The 26,484-nt window shown below is 41.1% G+C and overlaps 1 protein-coding gene across 2 annotated transcripts in view; it reads left to right on the top strand.

The window, feature by feature from the left end:
* LOC113522928 (FMRFamide receptor-like) overlaps nucleotides 1–26,484 on the top strand; it is a 106,399-nt gene that overhangs the window by 50,519 nt on the left and 29,396 nt on the right. Inside the window, exon 2 of one of the 2 annotated variants that reach the window (XM_052895362.1) lies at nucleotides 20,104–20,180. The gene's annotated coding sequence lies outside the window, so the exon portion shown is untranslated. Of the gene's footprint in view, nucleotides 1–20,100; nucleotides 20,181–26,484 lie in introns of both variants that reach the window. The other variant, XM_052895360.1, reaches the window with a different exon arrangement.

Below are 26,484 nucleotides of genomic sequence, written 5' to 3'. Positions count from 1 at the left end.
ACATGATAATCGTTATTGTTGTACATTAAAAAAATTCTATTAACTATATTCTCAAAACAGAATAAATGTGTATAAAATATCACAACAAATAAAAGGTAAAGGGATAAAAATAACTGCTCGTCATAAATAGATTTTTCTTAGAGCAATATATGGGTTTTCTTATTGTCATGAGATGTTCCGCGTGCCAATAAGTAGGTTATTATGTCACATCACACATGACGCGAGCATATGTGCTGCGTGTTTATGTGGTATTTATTTACAGCTCAACACAGTTATTCTTAACAGTTGATTATTATGAAATACGAAAGAAACCACGTTACGCTAACGCAATAGATCGGGAGCACCCGCGGTGTACGGCGCGCCGCTCGACGCCTGAGACGCAGCTGTCACCTCGTCACACATGACAACGAGACTTATCTCCAAGTTATCTCGTAGATTAATGTAAGATGTGACGCGAAACAGGACAAGGGTTGGGCCGGTGGGCAAACCACTCGGGGCACTACGCCTCGCGATAGACGGAAAGTGGGAAGACCAAATATTTGGGTGCCACGCATTGTAATTTATTACGTGCACTATTTTTCTATTTGTTCATTTATTTCATTATATTTAATATTTTTATAGTGGTGCATAAATAAAGATTCGATTGAACAAGTAACCACCAAGTAGTTCAGTGAGGCCGCCCTCATTACACTTACTAAATTGAAGACATTTAAATGAAAAGCCAAATTAGCAGCATCTAAAAGCTGACAATCTACTGATTATATGAATATGGAAGAAACTAGAGAAGTGCTTCAGAATAGAAGCAGGTGACGATCTATGGTTTCTGTTCACACATTTATAAACATGACGAAAGTAATAATGTTTTTTGGATGATATTAAAATGCTGTGAGATGTCGTGATAACGATGACAACTCGCTTTAAGGTAGTAATGGCAGGTAGACGACATGCGGGGTGACGGCGAACCGTGACTGTAGGTCGCTTCCCTTGCTACGTCTACGTTCCGAACCGCGAGTTTTCCGGTTTTCGCTCTAGAGGCGGCCTGACCGGAAATTCTGGAATATCCCCTCTTCAATATTTTCCGCCTTTATTCCATAATCCCATTTTATTTACTATTTTATTATTTCTATGACTATAGACTATTATTTCCAATATTTTATTAAAAACATACAGCAACTTGGGTAATATAAGCTTCCTTGACCTAAGTTACTTGGAAATGAGAACAGAGGACATGGAGGCACGGATTGTTATTTGTGTATACTTGTATTTTTGTTAAAGTAAATGTTATTAATAAATGGGGACGTGAGCGTGCATACCGTAAAACTGGAATATTTTAAATAGAAAAAAAATTATAATCGTATTTATGAAATAATAAAGTATCCAATTTTTGTTCGACGAATTCTGTAGTAAGTCGGTTACTTAGTGAAAATAAAATTCTGAACACGATTTATGATTGTCTATACTATATTGCATTACACAGCTGGGGTATTTGTTTTAGATCCTCATAGATCCCATCATGATGAGATTGCATAGTAATAGATTAATGACAATATATCTCTGTCTTCACGTCCTTTAGGATATTTGAGAGGCAAAGGCCTCTATCTTTATTTATATACATGTCATGTTTATCCAAAGACTCTCGCCTCTTCACTCAGATAGAACACAGTCTATGAGAAATGAAAATCTTATTACACGATAAACGTTTAACTACACTACAGAGCAATAATCATTCAGACTGTATTCGAATATCTAATTTTTTAATTCCGCGTGAAATATTACAGCAGACGGCGCCAGTCTTACGGGAAGCGGCCCGTTAAATCGAGTCGTCATTTGCTTTTACAAATAACAATGCGAGAAATCTTTTGTTCCGTAATGTATTACTATTTTCATTGTGATCTTAGTGAACAATAAAGTTATTATAGATGGATGACTTCATAAACGGAATAGAAGACATTCCGTCTTGTAGTAGTCAATGTCGATGAAGATCAGTGTGAGAGGCCTCTTTCGAACCGTCACCCACGCAACATCTGTTACTCGGCGGCTGGTTGCGTGGGTGGATTTTCCTATAAGAATAGAGGAAGAATGCCGGTATTGTGCTAGAGTTAGTGGCATTAGACAAAGTTTAAAGTTGGAGTCCAACCAGTCAAACAATTGTTCGTACATCCTCCTTCACACTCTTTCATCACTCAAACAATTCGGACACGACCCGACTTATAAAAGTCCAATTATGAATTTAAGATATTGAAATTAAACTTTTCTTTTCTCTAGAAATAATAAGGCTGAGTTGAACGCTGAGTTGTGGAGGACCTTCATAAAGTAGTGAAATCCGATACTTATTTTATATAGTCTGTGTGTAGTGTGTCAGCTCATCTTTTACCCTTCACGCTATTTGAGTTTCACGATCCACTTGGGTAATATTCGTTTTGCTTGTAATATATTTTATATTGTACTTATACCCGATTATCATATAGATGAGTCCATAAGAGCTCGCGCTTGGATTACATGTAAACATGTGTAGTTATGTACCCGTACACATAACATGCATAGATAAGATCTTTCATGCAAAAATCTTCCATCGAATGACTAACATTTTCTGTTCAAAAAGTTTCCAAATAAAACCTAATAAATCTAATCTAATTTGTGCGGGAATTCAGTGGATGCAGGTGTATCAGGACTATTTCTTAAGACAGGACGTCTCTTTTCAACATTGGGCAATCTACAACTAAATTTATAATGATTATAAAATTTTGTTTACAACAATGAGAGTTCTATTTTATTTAAATGTTGCTAGCTCTGCTTTTTTAAATATATTATGTTAAAATATTCACGCAACCGTAAAATCAAATTGACGGATTAGAATCCGCATCTCTTATGTATCCGCTTACCATACACTCTGGTCCCTAATAGATATGGGTTCGAATACGGTCGTATCGCAGCTCGGAAATAGAAATACCTCCATCAAAACCACAGTAGAGAAGAGCGGTAATCGCTGGGGTCTTTGCTACTAAGACTCCAGCTGAGAAAGGAAGCTCATAACCTGAGAAATTGATGCTCACGTCTAAAATAATGGCCCATAAATTTCCGAAGGCAACATCAATCACTCCGCTAGAGCTAGCACAATATCTGTAGGATCACTCCATGCTCACGTTACTATCACGTCTGTAGACTTCTTGCATTATAAACACTATAAACTTGAGTGCATTACATGATGTCTATAAAAATATATTATGTTAAATTTTCGGTTCGATGTTTCCAAATAGTTTTTCTAGTCTACTCGTAATTCACAAATAAATAATTCTCTCAGTTCAAGTGTATCCACTTATGGTATAATTCTATTTTATTTGTATTTACACAAAGTCGGATATATGTATATTTGACACTCGTGGATCTGCTGTCAAACAACTGTACTAGCATGGATTTTTTAGTTTGTAGTTAGATATATTCTAGTACTGTATATTGCATATTGTGTATTCTAGTAGTAAATATTGAATACGAAAACAACATAATAAATGTACAACATTTTAATTATTTACTTATTCATTGCAATTATTACACCACTTTATGAATAGTCAGTAATTATTTATTCCAAAAATATCGTACATTGTGTCTAAAATTGAGTATGATCATACAAAAAAGCATTAAATTAAATTGAATATTACAAGTACTAAAAAACAATAATACAAAACAATACATATATATTACACATATGAAGTAAAAAAACCGGAATTATTGCTAAAGCAATCTCTTTCAGACAACCTTTGGAGGAAAATAGAAAAAGGCAGTAGCTGTTTTAATTCTTAAGAATAAAATTAATAAAGGATACCATAGGCATTACAGTGTTAAGTTTATAATGAGGCTCATGTCTCTAACTCACAGTTAAAACTTTTGATCTGGTAGACCATCTATTTGTTTACAATCCTAAGTCGATTAAAAATGTGTATATGCATGTGGCATACTTACGTATAGTGTAAGACAAATTCGTAAGCACATCAATCTATAAGCCCATCTTTCTATTACGGTAAAGCAAGTCGTTTGTAGCGTGTAATCCAGCGAGGCAGCCGCAATGCGCGGTGACACGGAGCGCGGCGCGGCGCGGCGTCGCGCCGTCACCGGGGACGCGCTCACAAATATATATAGAGCCAAATGCCACAAGTTTTAGATCTTGTTACACTCGTGGGGAATGTGCATACTAGTTGTAGGTATATATGTACCCACGGCGGTACGGGGTAGACAGAGAGGGCCGAGTTCCAAAGGCCTCTTTCCTTACATGTATCTTTTACATCCATCCATTTTATAACTCATCTTCTTATACATGCACCTCGGTTCCTGAGAAATTTGTCTGTTCCCTCAGATACAACATGGACTATCTAATCACAATTTTATTTATTTATACTTTATTGTAAACACTAATAATAACAAACAAAAATATGACAGCGAAAAGCAAATGCACAGAGGCGAGCTCTGCAAGAGTTCTGTTCCAGTGAATTCGAAAGTGGAAAGGAGCGTTAATGTCAGCGGGTAGAATGGCATACAATACTGTGACAATTTACAAACAAAAAGGAACTCGACAAATTTAAGTTTATATATAGCCACCTATAATATATTATTTATTTTTTTTAGCATATCACAACAGGAACATATAGTCACATACAAAATAGATAAGTGAAGATCTTTCCTGACACCGTACACGGGTATGATAGTTGTAAATATATTATTACTGTCGTCAACACTTTCACTGCTATTAAACGAAATACAATAGAAATTCGATTGTTATTAGGTCGCTTAGAGCAGTTATGTCCCTACAGAGCCACACCTGACCTCTCTTATATCCACTGATATAAGTGAATAGTATACATTTTAGTCGCATGTTTTACAAGCTAGAAAACACATGGAAGCTGTGGATTATTATTCATTTATTCATAACAAAATATATTTTGTTGAATATAACATTAAAATAATTACAATGTTATATTATCATGATGCTATAATAGAGTAAGAATATGAAAAATCTTTACTTCTCTTTATACCAAGGCTTTACCAATCTGTATGGCCAGTGTAGAAATTGTATACTCGTTCTTTGGGATGAGAATCATCTATTTTTATTAATGTGTTGCTGAGGTTATTGTATAATAAAAAAGTATAGTAAGTTAAGGTATAGCCGCCTCCTTGACTTTTAAATTTTACCAAAATGTATGTATAAATATATCGATTCATAAAATAATTTCCTCTGTGATCACCTTAATATTGGGGCCTATTTATAGAAGGCGCTGATCCTGTTTAAAATTTCATATGGAAACAGTCCCTAAAAGTCACCGGTGACCGTAATAAACATTGAATGAGAGAAAAAGAGCCGCACGTCACGTCGTAACGTCTATAATCAATGACTGTTTATGTAACTTACCATCATCAATCTGAGTACATCTTTGCATGTGTACGCCACGTCATTCTGAAATAAAATACTAAAAATTCTATGATAAAGTATAACAATAATTCTACGTGTATGTCTTAATTATATCGTATCTATCTTTGAATTTTTTTATTGTCATTGATATGTTATTTAATTTTTGGCAAAAAAACAACTTATTGTACAGTTGTTGGCTTGAAAATATTCTGTGTATATCTATAATTGTTGTAATGCCATATGTTGTGTTTATTACTTAATAAATATGTATAATATTTGCACATGTAATTTATGAGTCTCTAATAAAAATCTTCCGTTTCAATGGTAATACACTCCTTTAAGGATCGGACCGCGTGCCTGATCGCTGGTCGATGTAAAAAAAGTGAATTTACTGATTTAATCGCATTATTGCACGCTTATCGCATTGTCGTTTATTGTCGTCAATGTGACCAGTTCCTAAACAAGACGCGTGAATATCAGAGGCAATTTTCAATGTTGAATAATAACTATCGTGAATATATATTACTGAACAAGGGCTCCTGTCGACTTCGAAACTAGTCGAGCGTCCACGAATTTTAAAACGTGATTGAAGCCCATATAAATAATTACAATAAAATCATCAGTTTTATAGTTCGAGCTTTTTATATTTTGTCGAGTCATTTCATAATTACAAAATCACATTTTATTTGTAATTTATAGTTTTAAGATGAAGTCTACTGAACTGGGTGTCGGTTTTTAGAAAGAAAGAAAGAAAGAAAGAAAACATTTATTGACAACAACAAAAAGTTACATACATTATGAATTAAAAAAAAAAAAAAACTTTACATTTATTATTGCCAACATGGTCACCACTCAGCATGTGCTGCAGCAATTTAATTGCTACAGCGCTGATATTCTGTGGTGCCCATACGTGACATTACGAACGACGACAGCAAACATACGCATATATATATATACATATATATATATATATATATATATATATATATATATATATATATATATATATATATATATATATATATATATATATATATATATATATATATATATATATATATATATATATATATATATATATATATATATATATATATATATACCTACATATACATATACATACACACACACACACACACATACACATACATATACATACATACATACACTTAACTGACAAGATATACCCATATAGATATATACAACAATAATACAATTTTAAGGTTAGAATGATTACATATTTTGATCCAAGATAAATAGCACTATGGACATGAATAATACTCAACGACTATTTCATATGTTGCCATCCTGTTGCATCATGCATGCATGCATGTTGCATCATGTTGCAGTCCTGAGGACTAAGGTAAGCAATGCCTTCGTACTCTGTACCGCATTCCACAGTTCAGAGTTAAATACAGGCATGCAAACACGAATGGGACAGAGGAGCCCATGCAGCAGTACCGATATATATCTAATGAAAGTGTATATGAATATAAATTTTAATATCAAAGAGTGCTGGCCGCTTTGATGTCACAGGTCTTGGTATGAAGGTGACTTGCCAATAATTTACAGTCGTATATTTAAATTTTTATTATCTGTTTATTTGTTTATTAAATTATTATATTTTTGGTGATGTTCCAAGATGCTCTCCATGTGTATGTGCGACGGTTACCACTTTCGATTAAGTGGGCTGTTGGACTGTGTGATATTCCAAGTTGTGTAAAAGGTACAACAATATATCTAAAGTATGTAAAAATATCATCTACAAATCATGTCTATATGTGAAAATTATCACTTCTCTACTGCTAACTACATGGTCCACCTGGTTGGTGCCACCGCATCGATCATCATCATCATCATCCGGGTCTTCTTACCCGCCTTAATAGTGTAGGCGGGTGAGGTGGGGGTCTCGGGGTAAACCCCTTTACCCCGGCTGCATCTCCGGAGGCCACTACCTCCGGGTCACTGGGTTTTGAGCCGGCATACACTGGTGGTCTGTGTATGCCGGCGTGGTGTCTTCTTGTTGTGGCCTCTTCTTCTTTCTTGTAGTGTATATATATATATATTTTTTTTTTTTTTTTTTTTTTTTTTTTTTTTTTTTTTTTTTTTTTTTATAATATATAATATTTTTAATATTGTAATTCTCCCCTCTCGCCCGTTCCCAGATATATATAATAGATGTTAATAATAGATAAGTGTTAGTAAGGGTCGACACAAGAAGTGTGTCGGCCCTCCCCCCGCTTGGACGCGGGGGATATAATTACACACTTGGAACGGGCGAGAGGAGGGAATGAGAAAGAAGAAGGGAAATGGGGAAAAAGGGTAGGTAAGTCGTCATACTGGTAGACGAGGCAATCACGATCACTATTCGCCTGTGCACAGGAGGTCCCTAGGCGTGGGACGGCCGTCCGGTGGACGCGCATGCAGCGGCGCGAGGCCCCTCAAGTGTTGATGGTGTCCGCTGTCGGCACGGGCGAACATTTTGCTCGCCATGTCGACAACGAACTCCTCCACCGTTGGGACCCCTAAGCCGCGGGCGATAACGTCGTTACGGACGTATCTGCCCGCTCCCGTGCACAAGCGGAGAGCGATGTTTTGCTGGGCCTGCAGCCGGCGCCTAAGCGTCGGAGAGCACAGTGCATACCAAGCGGGTGCGGCATATGTTAACCGTGAACGGACGTAGGTCTTGTAGATAGAGACCCGCGTCCGTAACGGCAACCTCGAAGTTAGCACCGGTCGGAGAAAGGCGCGCGCCGCGCGAGCCTGTGCTATGGCACGCGACACCTGCGGCACCATTCTCAACGACCGGTCGATGTCGACCCCTAGGTATCGCACGGTGCTCTCCCACGCGATTTCCTTATTAAGGAGCCTTAAGGGCGGCGGCGGTGCTGTACGACTGCGGCGGACAAGTAGCGCGACCGTTTTGTCAACATTGACGGCCATGCGCCACCTGTCCAACCACTCCGGCAGCAGGTCCAGTTGCCGCTGCATTTGAGCGGCGGCTCTCGTCTTCCAGTACGACGACGTGAAAAATCCCGTGTCGTCGGCAAACAGAGCGAGCATGACATCCCGTTCCAGGGCCAGTGTAAAGGGCTGGCTGTCCAGGACAGGGATGTCATTCGTGTACAGCGCGTAGAGCGCCGGGGAAATGCAGCTACCTTGTGGAACTCCGGCGGCCACTGGGCGGGTGTCGGAGCGCGCGTCCTCCACCGAAACGAAGAAGCTACGGCCCCTGAGAAACGACGCCACCAGTCGCACATACGCGGGCGGCGTGCTAGTATATTGTAATAGTTTATATACTAGGCCGTCGTGCCAAACACGGTCAAATGCTTTTTCGATGTCTAAAAAGACACCGACCACCACTCGACCGTGGTTGTGCTCGGCGGCCAGGTGGTGCAGCACGCGCGCCAGCTGCAGAGTGGTCGAGTGCCCCGACCGAAAGCCGAACTGTTCGCTCCTAGGAGTGAAATGTTCGGCCATCCGTCGGAGCAGCAACCTCTCAAACAGTTTGGCTATGTGCGCCAGTAGCGTGATGGGGCGGTAGCTTCCTGGCAAACGGCGATCCTTGCCCGGTTTGGGGAGGACAATCACTCTACCCAGTTTCCAGGACTCTGGAAAATGGCCTGTGCGGAGGATTCCATTGAAGAGCCTGGTGAGCGCCACCAGGCACCTTCGCGGCAGCTGCATTAACTCGGCGTTGGAAATTCCGTCGGGACCCGGCGCCTTCCTCCTGGGGAGGCGCTCCACGGTCCTCCGCAGCTCAGCAGGTGAGATGAATTCGACACCCGCGAGCGGCGGGGACTCGCCCGATAGGAATTCCTCTACGCGCCGTGTCACTCGCTCGTGGTGCTCGACGACAGTGGGATCTGTGGGAACGGCAAGGGGATGGGGCTGGAATTGCCCCTGTAGATGGTTGGCTAGAATGTCTGCCCTGTCCTTGGCTGCGTACCTTCGTGTGCCCGTCGCGTCTAGCAACGGACACACGGGTGGTGGCCGTGTTGATAACTGTCGACAGAGCCGGTGCAGGTTGGTGTCGTGATCGGTCGCCTGTTCGATTAAATTGTCCCAGGCGGCCCCACGCCACACCCGCACCCCCTCCGACAGTTGTGCAGCCAAACAGTTGAGATCACGCTTGACGCGCGGACAACGCGTGCGCGCCCATAGGCGACGAAGACGGCGCTTCTGTACGAGCATTTCGTATAGATCGACGGGTAATTTCTCGCGGCGGCGAGACGCGCCCGCCGCTCCCGAGGGGGTATGGGCGACCGTTGCCGCCTCCTTGGCGGCCACTATGGCGGCCGTGATAGCCGTGGAGGCGTCCTCGATCGCCTCAGGAGTGGCGAGCTCGCCGCTAAGGGAGTACCCGTCGAGCTCGCGTTGAAACGCCGTCCAGTCTATCCTCCTACTGGGGCGCGACGCTGGAACGAACGTGGCCGCTACGTCAAGCGTGATCAATACCGGGAGGTGAGACGTATTCAAGTCGTACATCACCTCCAGGTTAATGGGACAGGGGACATTCTTAGCCAACACTATGTCCAGAACGTCAGTTGTGTGCCTGGGATTGGTTGGGACATGAGTGGGTGAGGAGGGGCCTAGGATTTCATAACCGCCGCTCTCGGCATCATGAAACAGCCACAAACCGTCCCTCGTTACGCGGGACGACCCCCACGCGGTGTGTTTCGCGTTGAGGTCGGCCGCCAGAATGGTCGGCTTGTCGCTGTCCATGATGGCTCGGATATCGTTCGAGCAAAAGCGAGCGGCGGGCGGACGATAGCCTGCAAACAGGCGGACCTCTACCCCCCGCGTTCAACGCTACACCGTTGGAACGCAGGGAACGATATTCAGTGTGCCCAATCTCCGTGTGGACGACATCCCTCCGGACAAGAACCGCCGTACCACGGTACCGCACTCCCGCCGGAGAGACCTCGTCCCGCCTATACACGTGATAATTAGGCACACTGAAATCGATATGTGGGGCTAGCTTAGTTTCACCCAGCAGAATGACATGTAAGTCCTGCTGCTGGGCGAAGAGTCGGAGGTCGCCTGCTTTGTCGGCGACTCCCCCGGGATTCCAGTAGGCGATACGAAGCTCAACCGCGCCCGTGCAGCCTTTCCAACGAGGCTAATCCGCCGAGCGCGGCCGACTTAATGTCCGACCCGGTCGCGAGCGCCTTTAGGAAATCGGTTAGCAAACCCAACACTAAAAGTAATGGGTCTGCAACCGACATCTCAGGCGTGCTCGCGGCCGGCGTCGGAAGGAATCCGTGGGGACGCCTTGCGTGGCTAGGGAGCGAGGGGGGCACACATCCGACGTCCTGGTTATTATTACTAATTATAAAATTATTTCTTAGCTGTATAGTAGGTTCCGCTTCGACGCCTTGATTAGGCGTCGACTCGGCGCGCCGTCCGCGTCGCCTGCGGCCGCGGCGCTTCTTGGTGCCCACTGGAGCGCCGCGGGCCGTCGGCGGGTTGGCAGGTGTGGCGAGTGTCGCCCCCGCCGACGCCGACGCTGGTGGTGCTCCGCCTCCGTGCCCGGCCGGCTCGTGCCGCACCGGCGCGGGTTGGGTGGCGGAGGGCAGTTGTGTCGCACCATGTGCGACTGTGGGCGCCGTATGGCGGGTCGTATGGGTGAGGGGCGCCCTCGTGCGCCCCCTGCCGACGGTCTGCCACTCTCCCGGCGCCGCCACGGGTGCGGGAGGCATCGGCGCAGTCGGCGCGATGTTTCGGCGGCGCGCCTCCCTTTTATACACCGGGCAGCGCCGGTCGTTGGCCGTGTGGGCCCTCGCGCAGTTGGCGCACGTGGGCGGAGCGTCCCTCGGGCGGTCGCAGGCTCCCGCGGCGTGCTCCCCCGCGCAGCGGACGCACCTGACGGGACGGTGGCAATTAGTGGAAGCGTGGCCGTACGCCTGACAGCGGTGGCATTGAGCCATCCTGTTGGCGGACCGCCACGCCTCGATGGTTACGCCCGGCATTCTCAACAGCACCTTGGTGCTGTAGAGCCGGGCGAGGTCGTCCCTACTCATTCGCGTCAGCTGCGCGTGGAATAAGCATCCCGGGCGCCCTCGACGCGCCGGAATGGTCCTCACTAGGGACACCTTGAACCCTAGGGCCCTCAAGCTGGCGGCCACGGCGTCCGGCGGAGTGTCGGCGGGTAGGCCTCTGATGGCCACCTTCACCGGCAGCTCCTCCGCCAGGCTGTAACAATACCAGCTGAGGGCCGGCTCGCTGTCTCCCAGTTGTGTAAGGTATCGTTGCACGGCACGGAATTCCGTTACGCTTTTTGCGATAAAGCGGATTCCCGTGCCGTACGGACGTGCGTTTGGGATGTGGCCCAGTATCTGTTCCAATTGACAGAAATGGTTCTGCCAATTGGGCAGACACTCGGCCACTATGGGTGGGTAGGACTTACCCGTTTGGGACTCTTCGTCGACCGGTGCGGGCGCCGCTCCCACGCGCGGCGCGGCGCCGGAGGGCGCCGTAGTCGGCGCCGGTCGCGCCGCCGCGCCGGCGTACGTGCGACGCTGCTCCGGTCTCTGCGGAAGAGGTGGGTGTAGGGGGGCTTGGGGGATGGGGGATGGGGTACCGGAGCGGATTCCCACATAGGACGTGTCGTCCATGTGGAACTCCGTCCGGTCCTCGAAAATAGGCGGGGGTGGGCAAATAGAGTAGCCTAGATACGTGTCGGCCGCGGGGGGTCGGCCCCGCGACGCGGCACGCTCCGGCTGGGATTGGGAAGAGGTGGAGTGGGTATCCAGGGACGTGTCAATTATGGTTCCCGGCGCCGGCCCCACCGTGGCAGGACGGGAGCCGCCCACCAGCACGCGGAAACGGGGGGTGGGTACAATTTCTGGCTCCTCTGTGCCCACGGCGACGGGGGCGGAGACGGGAACGGGACTGGGTGCGAGGCTGGGAAGAGAGGCGGGGGATGAGTCCTCGACGCAGGCTCTTTTGTCGTCGTGAGCCACTGATGACTCCGACGACGTATAAGAGGAAGAGGAAGGGGCAGCGCGTTTGGTGGCGGCCGTGGGGGGTCGGTCCGTGCTCGGCGAGTCGGGCGCCGGGGAGGGGGACGGGGACCGGGGAGTATCGCGCGGCGGTGTGCACTCAGGCACACGCCGCGGAATGCCCGATCTCCCGGCCGACCCCCCGGCGGTTGGCCCGCCGGAGCGGGGACCGAGCCCCAAGGCGGACGCGGGTAGAATTTCCGACTTGGAGGGATCTAACAGATCCCTCTTGATGATGGGTCTTTCGGGGGCGCCGCGGTGGCGGCCCCGTTGGGGCATTGTTATTGCGTCTTGGACTGCGGAGATGGACGGGGGTGAATGGTTTAGGGGGGGGGAAAAGGAAGGCTAGACGGGACGGAGGGCGTCGTGAGGCGACGAGGGGGAAAGAATAAGGATACTTACGGGGGAAAGGTGGTGGCTTGTCAAGGGACGGATGATTTCGCAAGAAATCACCGCCCTTGACTCGCGGCTCCCGGCTGCGGCTGTGGGGGTCGCCGGGCGAACCCGCAGGGTGGAGACGCGGTGCGTGGGCGCGCGGCGCGCGGCGAGGCCGGGCGGCGAGCGGAGCGGGGGCGCGACTGGCGAGACACCAATCGCACGCGTCGTCGCTCTCGCTCGCACACTGCTCTCTCTGTCGCGCACCGCACTCGCTCACGCTGCTGGGGACGCCGACGCCCGTCTAGTCGATCGCTCACTTCTCACTTAACACGGCTTCACTCCGCGTTGCACATGTAATCAAGATAAAGAAGATGAGAGATTATTTATTTTTCAACAGGCTATGACCCCCATCGATATATCTAACGAGTCGTACCATCTCTTGTCGATTCATTTGTTTACTTCGTAAAAGAAAACAAAAATAATAATGGAGTATAACTGCAATAAAAACTGTTGTAACGTAACAAGATAATATTGGTCGTTAAGCGTTAATGAACGATCATCATGAAGGCATACGAACGGCGCGGGGGCGGCGCATTTGTTATTAATAATATTTGACGATGTCGATCGCCTATCACTCATCGCGGGGGATTAATGAGTTCAATAGGTCTCCGGCTACCCGAGAGCCGACGAGGCACTATCAGCCGCACAACACGCCCCGCCCGTGACCACGATTCACCACCTCCGGCCGAATATTATTTGGGAACGACTCCTAATTACCGACTCTGTTAATAACTTTAAGGAAACCGGAGCTTTTCACAACGGGGTAGCTTTTGAACGAAGTGGCAATTAGCTTTGCTCTTTTAAAGATAGCCAAGTAGCTCTATCATTACTTATGGCTATGTTTCTCAGGCCCTGTTTATTAAAAACACCTTTTTCGTAATATTGTACTCGTACGTCGAATTGTTTCCTGTTTTTTGGGAAAAATAGAACATTTCGTACATATATCAGTCCGTGGAACTTTCAACCAGTGAAAGTATTTTTAGATATAGTATTACGATAGTAGTAAAGTTAGCGGCTTAGCAGGCAGGATTAAAAGTGAAGAGATACCCATGGTGATGACTTGTGTACAGTCTCCTCCTAGTAAGGTGACTTGTCGGAACCACGCTGAAGAATGTATTACATTATGAAAATGCATAATAAACAGTATTCTTATAAAATACAATGAAACTCAATTCGTACAACTTTCGTAATATTTATTTATTACGTGTACAGAACTGTAACTTAATGAAAAGCGAGCAATTATAGGTTTGCTGTTTTTGTTTCCTTATCACCGGCAAAGTTATATCCCTGACTGTGGCCCTCCGAGGCCGCAATGGGCACCCTACATTTTATAGATAATATTGTTTCTTTATTTTCCACGGATACTTAGAGATAACATTTTCTTGTGGAACTATTATAACACTCGTTTCTACCCGCGGCTTTTCGTGACCTGAATGATTGACATAGATAAATAGTAGTATCTATGTTCTTATGTCATATATACGTAATATTAAATCACTAAAAGACCATGAGATAGCAAACAAACTCAATATTGTATATTTTATAATATTGGTATCATTGTGATTGTTATATTTCAGACAATAACGAGCGATGCGATGTTTAAAGACTATTTGAATTATTTTACGTCTACGTGCAAGCGAGCTCTGAACGCGAGAAATTATAAGCATAAAAATTTTGATAGCTTAATATATTTCGCATAAATACATCAACTGAGCCTTATACAACAGAAATATATTATAATGACGAAAGCTTCCGCCGCCGCTCTATGCCCGTAACAGCGCTCAACGCGGTGCGGTGCGTACAAGTATCTCGAACATAACAAAATGTATCTTGTATTTTATTATGTTTTTTATTTGCTCGCATCAGCGTTCATCACGCAACCAGTAAAAGCTTCGGTGGCGATACCCAAGTTGGAAGAGTGCCAGCGAACTGCTTATGATCTTAACTAACACGTCCTCGTTCAAGTTTTAATTGAACTAACTAGTGTTTGGAGACGTGCCGAGTATCATGGATCATTAAGTTATAAACAGCTGGGGGGAGAGGAGAGGAGCTCCGCACATACTAGTGGTCTGTTGTCCAGAGTTGTTGAGCTACCTTCATTGGACACAAATATCTCTAACGTGGCTTAGGTGATTGAGTGACGACTTTGAAGTGCAAAGTAAAAAACCAATAATCAAATTGAAAAATTCAAAATCAAAGGAAAGGGAGGGAAACTCAATTTGAGACAGTTTGACTCCACGCCATAGTCAATCTGCCTCAAATTGAGTTTCTCTCGCTTTTTTTTATTTTACATAATGAAGTTGTGAATGTGACATATTTACGGATTCAAATTATCTTGGAAACTCAAGGTTTTTACTTTTAACTGATTTGAATAATTTTTAAATTTAATTTTACATTTTTACTGATAATGGGAAAACAAAAGCGTGTTTAAAATTAAAATAATAAAAAAATAATAACAGTACTTGCCTCAAATAATTTAATTTTGTATGTAAATACCAAATTTGAAACTGAAGGAGACTTTATATAGGGGTCGTCGGTTTGGGTACCTCTGTCCTATTCGTGTTTCTGCTGTGAAGCAGCTGTGTTTTGGTTTGAAAGGTTGGATATGGCTATGAAGTTACAGGGTACAGACACATAACACCACAGTCCTCAGCTATCATAATTTTGAAGAGAAGAAAGAACTGACACTTTTTGATGTCGTTATGGTCCAGTTGTTAATGGTCTCTAAAAACACAAAATAGAATTTGGACTATTTTTAGGTATAAAAATAGTCTTAATCTACGCCATGAAAATTTAATTTCTCACCAGAACAATTGAAAAGCAAGCACTACCGTGAAGCAGTTGTGTTTGTGTGACTGTGTCACGGTTTGAAGGGTGGGTTATAGCAGCGAAATTACAGGATACACATGCATAACAGCTTAGTCCTCAGAAACAGAGTGCTCTGTTGTGTTCATGGTACTATTCATGTCTACAGACGAATATTACCACTTCCCATCAGGGTGGATCGCCAGCTTGTTTGGCATTCTATGTTGCATAAAAAGAATAAGATTTTTTTTTATACAGCAAAAATATTGTAAATAATCAAGAAATAACAGTCATTTTGTTAAATATAAAAAAGATTTTCTTGCATATAATTTTACTGCATCTGTGTCAGCCACCAGCCCCCAGTAATGTACGAGTACGTAGCTGATTTATAATGTACCGGAGGCTGTGTTCACCATATATATTAAATTTATTGTGCTCACTACTGAATATTGATGGGTGTTCTGTGAAGAATGAAAGCGTTGCCTTTTACTAAATGTATTATCGTAATTTGAACTTTATAATAGTGGGTAGCCATCGCTACTGTTTGCTACATGTTTCAAATTTGTCATTTGACGTCTGGAATGATTATAATTTATTCTAACTCACAAAGGAAAGTTTTAAGTGTTATATGGCTTGAGCAAGAGTCAATATTTTTCTGACCAATTACTACAATAATAAGTTAGATCTACAAGAAGCCATTTCACTGAAATTCAATTCATTTCCACAGCCACGGCAGACAACGTAATCATGGATGACCTTACCACATGAGTTCATTAACCGCAGATGTGACCGACTTGTTTTATTGTAAAACCTTCAAGATTTAAATGAATAAAATAAGCCCTGTTAATTTGAACCAATAATTGATCACAGTGTCAAGTCTGTGTCAGTCTGCAAGTTTGTTATTACTTTCATTTTAAGCTGTTCTCAACTTTACATTGAGCGGGACTTAAGTTTATTCATATCTATTGATGTTGCTGCCTTCTCGTATAATAAAAGTTATTTCATCTTAAAAAAAAATTGTGATCAAAATTGTAACTACTAATGATAATTTGACTGTCTGTGCCCTTAAAATTATTTTAATCCGCTTGCAGATTAGTAATAGTTACTTTATATAAAATCTGCAACTGCTGAAAACTAATTATAAAGTTTAGTTTAATCATAGATTTATATCGTAGAGATAATTGGGTGCTCTGTCTATCTATAACGAGTGATCCTCTGACTTTCTCCCGGAGCGGTGAGCGGTGCTCGCAGAGACAGCGGTGCTTTATAAGGACTAGTTTCCCTTACTAGTTTAATTTTTAATCTTGTAGACAAAGTTTATCCCGTTGTGTAAATCCCTCAGCCAGGTCAACTGCAAATGTAAACTTGCTTTGGAATTAAAAAATGTTTTTGATCTTTCACCATGTTATTTACTGAGTCTTTTTCTTTATTTCACTATGGGTAGTGTTTACAAGTATATCTGCCTATTCTGTTAACAAAAATATTTTAAGTAGTTTGACATTAATATGTTATTACATTTACATAAATGACGTTATTGTTCAGTGATTTAAAATATTATTTACTCACTATTTCTTGTAAAGAGACATATTTAATAAGCAGTAAACAAATTAAGAAAGGTGTATTTGGAAAAATCGCGGTATTTCATATTACCAGATGCGGTTGCCCGCGCAATTCACACGTGTGGTGTTTCCGCAGAAGTGTCCTTGTTTACCTCGATACGAATAAATACATACATTAGTTGGGCTCCCGGGGAAAGTTCCTAGTTATAACTTGCTTGTACATCAAACGGTGTAAGATTACTCGAATGCCACATGTGTTTACGTCTTAATGCAAATTAGTCCATTCGCATACTTGTAGTTTGACTTTTTTGCGACAATTGTAATATGAAATAAAATGAAAGAATGAAGAGTAGACTTAAAGAGCATCTTCTATTTCTATAAACATATATTTATTTATTTATGTATGTAGGTATATTATATGTGTGTGTATGTATATGTAAGTATATGCATAGATGTAGGTATATATTTATGTATATGTATATGTGTAGTTGTACGATTAAATATAATGTAATTAATTTAATTACGTCTATTTAAAAATTGTCACAATACTCGTATAGTACACCGCTCTACCCGCTGACATCGATGCTCCTTTCCACTTTGAGTGTTGCTGGAAGAGAACTCGCCTTTGTACATTTGATTACCTCTGTCATATTCTTATAACTGGTGTGTACAATAAAGTATTAAATAAATAAATAAATGAAATACTATAATTACTGTAGGTGTGTTCTAAATTTTCTATGATAACATGGCACGCCACTCAATTTAAAAAACGATTAAAAATGTGTAAGTAAAAATATTTACAAGATTTCGATCAAGGAATATAATTCTCCCCTGGTCGGATCGCTATTGAAGACCACAGACACAAAGAGAATGCCACGTCTATATATGGTCACACATATTGAAATAAACAGTTGGAGGGGTATGCCATGTTTTATTATATTATACCACTGAGGTGGCAAACAAGCAAACAAGCAAACAGCCCACCTGATAGTAAGCGGTTACCGTAGCTTATGAATGCCTGCAATACAAGGGGAATTACGGGCATTGCCGACCCTGCAATGCCCCTAATTCCCCTCTTTATCTCGGGGGAAAGGATTTATTAGTAATGAGGTCTAACTGCCCCATCGCTAGCAGATCCCTATCAAATCGATCTGCTCGCGGATCTACTTGGAAACCATCGTGATTGATTTATTATTGAGTTCGTCATGGTGGGTCAACTAACCTGCTTCACCTTTACCTATCATCCTTCACTTGTGCTCAGTGTCAGTGTATACCAATAGCACGAGTGGAATTACCATTTCATTATCATACATTACAAAAGAAACCTTTTTACCCTTTTCTTGAAGAACACCATGCTGTAATTTCTTGAAAAAATCTGTACAGGGAGCTCGTTCCATGTTCAACGTAAACAATCTATACGGGTGTTTTGTTTTGACCTAACTGGAAGATAGTAAGTAAATAAGCTGCAGGTACACGTCCTGTCTGCTTAGTTTTACTGTCTCGTATTATTTCAATATCTGTATAGATTTTAATAAACGAGGTGTCGTTTGATTCTCCACGATCCCGAGAGTGACACAGGATATATGAAGTATTACAGGAAACTCAATATGGCAGCTGTAAGCCGCCATGATATCCTATTGTAGATTCTATCTAAAAACGTCTTTACGAGACATTTCAAGAGGGGAAGCGATTTGCAATTCACATAATATTAAATCTTATGAACAAAAGCGTAAGAGAAACTAAATATAAAAGTAAAATCAATAACAAATTCAAAAATACCTATATGAATAGAAAAATACTTACTTCTCTTCGCTTATACCAGTACAGATACAATCTTGGGAATGTTTCACGTGTGCTTTAGATCAAAAGGTTAAAAATCACAATTTTGAAATTGAGTTTCCGTAGGTATCACGTAATATAAGTAAACTAATGTAATGTAACACATTCCGGATAACACATTTCATAACGATATATAGCATACTTCCATTTTATATATAGGCAATAATACAGGATAAGTGATAAAACAATACAACCCGCCACAAACTAAAGTTTCATCCCAATCATCTGGACGAGTGGCGGTCTTCCACCGTGCGTTTTTCTAGGCACTTTCTTCCACGCACAACCATTCTTTGGAATCAACTTCCAGCAGCAGTATTTCCGAACCGATACGACAACATAACCTTCAAGAAAAGAGTATATTCCTTTTTAAAAGGCCGGCAGCACACCTGCAATGCTGCTGGTATTGTGGGTGATCATGGGCGGCGGTAGTCACTTACCATCAGGTGAGCCGCATGCTCGTTTGCCCCCTGTGTTGTAAAAAAAAAAACAATATCTTCGAAACGGATCAAACTAATATTCCCATCAAAATTGAGATGGATTCATATCAGCCTTTAACCGTCCACTGTTGTACATAAGCCTCCCCTTTGGGGGGTTTTGCCAGTAGTTCTCATGCTTGGCAGTTGAAGTGGCAATCGCAGTTGGGCTTTAGAGATGTTTTAAGAGCGACGCTGCTGGCCATCCCTTTAGTCGACTCTCACGACACCCATGGGAAAGGAAGAAGTGGCTTTTTCTATATCACAGTCTAAATAAATAAAGTAGATAATAAAGTACCCGTAACCGGCGAGCGTGTATGAAAAAATTGATAACTATGAAAGAAACGAAAAAAGTTTGTTTGAATCGAAATATTTGGCGTTCCATTGTTTCTGCCTACCCTAATGGGAGACAGGTGTGACAGATATGTATGTATGTATGTAAATAAAGATAGACGGGTAAAATTATTTACATGACCATCTTACACATATACCTTGCATTCATCCAAGTTAGCAACTACTGTGCTAGTATTTAATTTGTTTTGATTAATTTAAACAAGTAATGTCAATGTGTGTGTTGGTTGCAGAAGGCGGCCGCGCGTCGCAGCAGCATGGGGCGGTGACGAGGTGTCCGCTGTTAGCTGACTACACAACCTGTACACTACATGTAAGTACGTTATCTACTGCTACAAATCCCCACAGTCGACCAAGTTTGTTCGCAGCGCTAGGATTTCATTAATTTGCTAATTCAATATAACTGTAGTCGTGATTTCATCTTGTTTTAATTTGTACATGGCCATTATTATGATTGTTTTAGGAATCCAAGTTAGTTGTAAACATTGACGGTATAATGGAAGCATTAATTGCACTCTGTAGGATATGAAAGTGATATGCGGCATGTCGATTGAAATATTGTCTGTTCATGTGATTGTCTAACATCATGTATGCTCTATTGACTGATCAAGTAAGAAAAGCAATATTTTCTGGGATTATGCACTCTACTCGTATATATCTCTGTATCGGTCTTAACAAATAAAAATTAAATAATCAACGATAGCTTATCTACACTGTAATACCTAGACAAGTGATCTGATTACCTGACGTCACGGTAGGACTCACTAGATTGTTTGTAAGAAATCATGAGCATTCTTTTAAAGGATTTTTTGGCCAAAGAAATATGGATCGAAAAATAACAAAAAGATTCAGGCTTGCCATCTAACTTAACAGACGTGACGTAACAGTATTAGAGACTCAAACTTCCCGCGCATATTTCTTTTCAAAAAACAATTTTAGGACATTAATTTCTTTGACAGGACCACCTGAATACACTCGTATGGTGAAATATTAATTTATTAGAAAATAAAGAGTTTTTTTGACTGTTAAGCTTCTAAACGCTAATATTTGCAAATGAAATAGCTCTTTCTATACGTATAGTTCATTTTTATTTTCGATATAAACAAGCAAATTTATGATCGTGACGTGGGAACCGTGCGCTCCTCGCCGCCATTCCGTCTCGCTACGGACACGTTTACCTATTACAGCCGTAAATAAGTACTCGCCGATTATATTAGCATCATAATTGCGTGTTTCAATTTGTCCATTTTCCCATTTACACGATAATCGGTGACGCCGTTTATTTTCTATCGACTTCAGAAAGATGGAGGTTCTCTCAATTCCGCTGTTTTTTCTTCATGTTTGTCACCTCATAACTCCGTCAGTTGGAAACCGATTTGGAAATGTCTTTTTTTTATCTCAAACGATAACTTACAGATTGGTCCTGTAGAAATTTTATTAAAATCAAAATAGCTGGTCACAACTGAAGTCTTTTTTGTGAAACGCAATCGTCATTCGTATTAAGACAGCTTTACAGAATATGGATGTTAATTTTTTTAAGCAACTTACAACGGCGAACTCACTGATGGCCCATCTGACAGAGAGTGGTGACCGTCGCCTACAGACATGAACAGGCACCATGGACATCACAGAGTATATTGTGTCGCCCATAATATCCATGCATGTGTGCATGCTTTTTTTAATGGATGATAAACAAATCAGCGTAAACCATTAGCCCCGCCCGGGCTAATGGTTTACGCTGGCGGGGTACCAGTGAGGGATAATAGGTGAGGATGAAACGGCAGGTTAGTTAGTCTATCGTGATGAATATACATTTACATTATTGAAAATATTTCATTTCTATATGTATTGAAAATAACAAAATTTTCATCGCGCCTCCGATAAAACTGTTTATAAATACTCCTCTCCATGCAAAGATTGCCTGGAAGAGATTGTTTTTAGCGATAAGGCTGCCCATTGTTTTCTTAGTGTGAACATTTTTTGTAATTATTTGTATCTATATATAAAATTTACCACTGTAATCTTATGGAGGAAACAATAAAAAGTATCTACCTATCTATCTATGAATACACCTGGAATTTAGCGACAATGGTTTCCAGGAAGGGCCACGTAGAGGTTGACCTGATAACAATCCGTTTCCCCAATATGTATGTCATTTCTGACAACAAACAAACAGCGACAAGCAGCGTAATGGTCGCACATGGTCGTGAACCGCGCTCGTTAATAAGAACTCCTATTGAGTTGGAAACTAGTCGGGCACCGCTGAAATAAAGAACGTGAATAAAGCCGAAGAATATTTATAATGCAAAAATATTCATAAAAATCAATGTACACAAAAAATAGAAGCTAATTGGAAACCTCGATTTCGAAGTCGCTTAAAATAACAGTTCTTTTTGGATTCTTTTATTATTCTCAATTTAAACTAACAAACGATTACATTCGACCTTTCAGATCCTCACTATTAACCAAATTATTTAGTTAGGGCTCCGTAACAATCTGAAACTAAGTTAAAACTTTGAAACGTGGCTAACGTTTTAAAGTTTTAACTTAGGTCTCTTTTAAGTAAAACTCAATTTGACATGTTCTATTCCTTTGAAGATTTATAATAGGTGTTGATTTAAAAAGTTATAAAAAGAATATATTTTGTATATTTTAAAAATTATCCTTATAAAACGGTCCCTATAAGATTTAAAGTTTTAAATAAAAAATTAACAAAAGTTACAGTTTTAAACAGAAAAGAAAAAGAATTGACAATTTGTTGAAAGGCTATAATGATACTTCTCAAACAATTATCTCCTATTTTTTTCTGTTACATTTGAAACTGCAAATAAAAGGGGAAAATTGAAATGAATTCTAAAGCAATACTCGGTAATTAATGACAGTTCTTTGTAGTCTGTAGTGCCTTTTAATTTCTATTCGTTTTAAATTTTCTGCTTTTTACACAAATGGCACTTCATTGGAAAACTAGCATTTGTATGTTCTCTTTTTATAAAAGGAGTATTGTTAGTAAGCTTTACATTGGGCTTTGTTCTTTTAAGTTTGTATATGGACTGGGCGCGCCTGCAATTTTGTCCACGTAAACGAGGGATATTTATTGATCATATTGACCTGAAGATTTTGTGTATGGGTAATCGCGTAGGACCAAGGTGCCTGTATGCAAAAGCCGCAAGTTACTTAACGAGCACTGGAGAGGGCTATGCTCCGAGTTTGTTTGCGTGATAGAATCCGCAGAAGAAACAGTGATTGACTTAGCCCGAAGTATAGGCAAGCTGAAGTGAAAATGGGTTGATCGCATAGATCGAAAAACTGACAACGGATGTGGGGGAAAAGTTCTTGAGTGGGGACCTCGTACGGGCAAATGCAGTGTAAAATGACCCCCTATTAGATGGAGTGACGACCTCAGATGCATTGTAAGGTGTCAGTGGTTACAGATGGCTTGGGACCGTGTTCTTAATGACAGTCTATTTTGGAGATCTATGTTCAGCATGTGGGCAGATAATGGCTGATAGGACATGACGACTAGTCTGAATATTTCTCTTACTTTGATTGAGTGCCAAATATCCCGGAATCTTTACCATCTTTCACTTTATAATATTAAGTAGAATTATTTGTATTTATAAATAATTTTATATTTGGAAATAAAATAAGTCACTCTCGTGATAAAAATGTCATAGCTGAAGACAAAAGAACAGGACAAAATTTCAATTCCAATAAAAAGCATTTAGTATAAGTAGATAAGTGACATCGGTGACGTTTATTTTCGCGCACGGAATAAATATTTGAGATTCGTTTTTATGTGTCGGTACGGAACCGCAACAACTCAACAGACCGATAAGTAGTACAGATGGCGAATCCATAAATACTCGCCGGATCTGAAGCTCTCGAGCCAGTCGAGCCAGTCGAGCGGCTAATCGAGGAGAAATGTGACTGGCACGAGCGGAGAGCTCCGGCCAACTTCGCTAATAACTTAATTTATGATACAGTGATATCTTGAACTCTTCTATCTGCGAGCCAATTGCTCGCAATAAAACTGTGAACTGGAGTTTTCATTTTATAACATAAATTTTCTTTAATTTTGTTTTGCTGAAAATATAATTTGTTTTTCTATAAAAAAAACGACTTTAGTCTTAACAGCATTAGTACAGCATAGCGCCAACAGGATACTTTCTCTTTATATAAAAAAGAATGAATGACGATATGATATACCTGTGAATATATAAAAAAATTGACAGTTGACTTAAAAACTTCATCCTATTTGAAGTCGACTGAAAAAGTGGCTTTGAAGCTGTGAAAATTTGCCTTAATATTTTCTATTTTGCATTAATTTAGTATATTGTAATATTAAATTTCTTGATGGTGAAATAGAGAATGCACATTATTTAATGTCTCTAGGCTGAAACCCATTAATTAGTATTATATTGAAAAAAATAAAATAAAAGAAAATTGCTACAATACATCGCTTTGAACGCTGTTACTAGTTAGTAGTACTAACGATAAATAAAATAAATAAATCCAAATTCAAATTATATTTATTTAAATAAACTTGTTTATAAGCACTTTTAAAGTTTTTTTTAATCTACTGCAGGGTTTGGAAAGTTGTTATCTATTGAGAAGAGCCCGCGAGAAACTCAACAGTTACTATTTTAAATCTCTGTTAACATTATGTGTATTTATTCAAATGTACTAAATCTAAAATTGCATGGCCATTAAAAGCCCATGCATGATCAACAAATACCATACCATACCATGCACATTTGTCATTCAAGTAATTGTTTAATGTGTAATAGGCTTTGTTTAATAAGAGTTTTTTAATAACAGTTTTAAACTTATTGAAAGGTAGATCCAAAATATCCTTCGTTATCTTAAAAAACAAACCAGACACTTATTAAAAAGTGTGCTAATGTTATTCGCGTTAAAGTTAAATAAATTAATTCAGGGCGGACAAGTTGTGCACTAGTGGCGAACGGTAAAGGATGCCGTGAAGGACGGCCGGCGGTTTTATTGCAGTATTATTATATTGTATGTAATAAAATTGTATCATTGCGTTTTAAGTTACTTGTTTGAAGTTATCAAACAAATAGAGAAATATAGAGGCTGTCAAGTTTTTATTGGTTGCGGGCGTAACGTTTAACATCGTTTGGTGATAAAAAAGACTACTGCTACCGAGTGAGGGTATCGCCCTCTGGTGTCATTAGTCTCTAAACCGCCGTTGTCGAACACAAGACTACTGGCGAGGCTTACCGAATTCTTGCTTCTTTAATGGATGATAATGGAATGGTAATCTCGCTTGCGTTGTCGAAATACACTGGCGGATTCCAGTGAGTGTTCCAGTGAGTCAGGATGAAAGCAGGTCAGTTAGCGTTCATCATGATGGATTCGAAAGGATTAACCACAATATTTTCCAGGGAGAAATCATGTTGAGGTTGATCTGATAGAGAACGACTATTTTTAACTATTTTTAAACGATCCAAATAAGAATTTGACAATTCAGAGGTGTGGGTAGAATTCCAGGGCCACAGGTAAGCGTAGTTCAGTTGAGCTATATATAAATATTCATTATATAAGATGAAAATGGCACATGAAAGTATCGAATAAGCACAATTTTTCGTACTATTTACGGAATAAAACAAAAAACAGTTAGATATATTTTTTTCCAATATGCGCTCACCTCTAGCTACGCGTTGCCACATGTCCAGAGCACGGAACGGCGCTTCCCGGCAATTAGTTTTATTGGCTGCAACTTATGAACTACTCTGTGGATTGTTGTTTTATTTGTTCTTGTTGTTCAGGCATTGGATACATGTGTTGCTCGTGCCGCACAATTTAAGTAGAATATAACGTTATCGATACGAACGTAGCAGGTAGGTAATATAGAAATTTCAAAGGCAATAGGATTTTCTTTTACTGTATGATTTATTTTAAAAATAAACATTAAAATAGACAAAATGTGAAACTACTAGTAATACTACTCTTGAATAGTAATATTACCATGAACATAACAAAGTATAATATATCGTGTTTAAGCCGGTACGACTGTGGAAGTCGTTTCATCTCCCCTGGGAAGAGTGTCACCTTGTCATCCATCTGTGATGGATTTCTCTATATAAAAGAGCCTAAATCGTCACAAATTGTCTTTGTTCGTAATTATGTTTTTATTTGTCAACTTGTACAATATATTGTCCTCAGCGTGCGGCACTGACCTACCAAGGCCAGCGTTATAATCATCATTTAGTGGTCAATGTTATTCGCAGTGACCGTCAATGATTCAGTTATTATGTGAATGTCACGCCTATTCACAACTATATTGCCATTGGTATAAAAAACTGCATACTTGTCATCTCATTGGCTGACGTCATCTGATGTCGTCACGAAAATATCTCTAAACATTTCGAGTGCGGTGGTATCAAATGAAAGTGCTCAAGACAAAGGGTCGCCGGTCGCCTCGTAGCGGCTGAGTGAGTACCAACTATAGCAAGTATTTATGAATCCCAGCGGCGAGCCGTGGGAAGGAGCATTGTGGTCTCTACGAAATAACGGTCTCGACAGAAAGGCTACGTAAACGATATTATTGTTTATTACACTACACGTAAATTGTGGCTTTGCTCCCGTGAGTTAGG

The sequence above is a fragment of the Galleria mellonella genome, unplaced genomic scaffold, assembly GCF_026898425.1.
Source record: "Galleria mellonella isolate WM207_F2 unplaced genomic scaffold, CSIRO_AGI_GalMel_v1 utg2721, whole genome shotgun sequence".
Taxonomy (NCBI): Eukaryota; Metazoa; Arthropoda; class Insecta; order Lepidoptera; family Pyralidae; genus Galleria; species Galleria mellonella.
Note: the sequence above shows the minus strand (reverse complement) of the source record. Positions and strands in the feature narration are given on the sequence as shown.